Below are 2318 nucleotides of genomic sequence, written 5' to 3' on the forward strand. Positions count from 1 at the left end.
CTCAACACCAGCAGCTGAACCGACTATTGCCCTAGCTTAGGGAGGAAGAAAGAGGCCCATGTGCACCCATTGCGAGCTCGTGGGCCACATTATGGATCGATGCTACAAGGTGCACAAGTATCCACCGAGCCTCAAGCCCAAGACCAAGTCAAACCTTAATGAAGCTTCAAATGTCTCTAAAGTCCAAGTCCAGGCCCAAGCCCGCAATAATACTAGAGCATGTTATTTCACTCACACTCCTCAGCCCAGTCTAGAATTCAAGCTCTAGCCCAACTCGAGCAGCAGCCTAGCCTCGTAGCAAGCGCGAAAGGGCACAGTTCCGCGTCGTCTCCCTCAGTGGTCACTGCAGGTTCCCACTTCTCTGGTTTTTCCTCCGCCTCCATTGGCTCATTGGTCCCGAATTCTACTGCCACTGTTTCCACTTTGAGCACTTCTTAGATTTAGGATATCATTGCTCACCTGAGCGCACGCCTCCACAACCCCTTCTCCATTGCCATGCCCGATGCCTCCACTGATGCTTCCATTTCTGCCGCCACAAGTATACCTTCCCGTTTCTGTCTTTCCATTTCCACAGCCACTCACACATCTGATTTTTGGATATTGGACACTGGTGCTACACACCATATTTATTGTACACAGTCTTATTTTACCTCCTTAAAGCATATTGAACACATACGCATAAATTTGCCTAATGGTATCTTTATGATAGTCACTCAAGTTGGCAGTGTGTCTTTGACAGATTTCTTACTACTACATGATGTCCTTTTTGTTCCCGAATTCACTTTTAATCTTGTCAGTGTTAGTGTGTTAATAACCACTCATAATTGTGTTGTTAATTTTTTCCTTCATTCTTGTGTCATTCAGGACCTCACTCAGGACTTTTTGATTGGGAATGGTAGTCGGATTGGCAATATCTATTACTTAACTACTAGAATTTTTTGTTGTAATTCTATCAATTTCACACATGTAAATTCTAAAAGTAGCCTATGGCACTTTAGAATGGGTCATCCATCTTATGTCAAACTTCAGTATATTAATAAAAGTTTACACATTTATGATATTCCATATTGTAGAATTCGTCATCTTGCAAAACAACGACGTTTGTCTTTTATTTCTCATAATAAATTAGCAGATAATCCTTTCAATTTGATTCACATTGATATGTGGGGACCATTTTCTACTCCTACCATTAAGGGGTATCGTATTTTTTTACTATTGTTAATGATTGCACTCGTACTACTTGAGTTTATCTGCTTTGCTAGAAATCTGACGTCCTTACCATTTTTTCTGACTTTTATACTTTTATTCTCACTCAATATAAAATTCATATCAAGTCTGTGAGGTCCAACAATGCACATGAGTTAAGCTTTCATTCATTTCTTAAATCTAAATGGATTCTTTCATATCACTCTTGTGTTGAAACTCCGCAAAAGAATTTTGTTGTCGAGCGTAAACATCAGCATATCTTAAATGTTGCCTGGGCTTTACTTTTCCAGTCTCATGTTCCCTTGGTGTATTGGGGTGACTGTATATTGACCGTTGTTTATATCATTAACTATATTTCGTCTCCTTTACTCCCACATAAGACTCCATTTGAGCTTCTAACATCTAAAAAGTCATGTTATGATCATTTACGTACTTTCGAATGCCTGTATTACAGTTCTACCCTCATGAGTCAGCGTCATAAATTTTTTCCTCGTTCTCGTACATGTGTCTTCCTCGGTTATCCTTATGGGTTTAAGGGCTACAAACTCCTTGACCTAGAAACTAACTAAATCCATATTTCTCGTGATGTTACCTTCCATGAGACTATTTTTCCTTTCTCTACTCCATCTCCGAGTATTCCTCATCTAGAGTTTTTTCAAGATCGTGTTTTACCTGTTTCCCTTGATCTCCCTACATCACCTTTTTCTCATGTTTTCGCTCCACAATCTCTTCCTTGTGTTTCAACTCGTCCTCAGCGTGTCACACGACCTCTGTCTTACTTGGCTGACTCTCACTGCTATCATATCGATACCCTCACAGTCACATATCTTATTTAATCATTTCTCACTTACCGTAGACTCACACCTCATTATCACAATTTTGTACTTGCACTTTCTTCTTATATTGAGCCTTAGTCATTTTCCGAGGTAGTCCGGTTGGCAGTTTGGAGGGATGCAATGCATATTGAGTTGCGCACTCTTGAGAGCAATGATACCTGGTCTGTTGTGTCTCTCCCTCCAAGCAAGAAACCAGTTGATTGCAAGTGGGTCTATAAGATTAAGTATAAGTCTTATGGTACTATCAAGCGGCACAAGGCTCGACTTGTCGCCAAG

This window comes from Carica papaya, chromosome 4, assembly GCF_054855325.1.
Source record: "Carica papaya isolate Zhongbai chromosome 4, ASM5485532v1, whole genome shotgun sequence".
Classification (NCBI taxonomy): Eukaryota; Viridiplantae; Streptophyta; class Magnoliopsida; order Brassicales; family Caricaceae; genus Carica; species Carica papaya.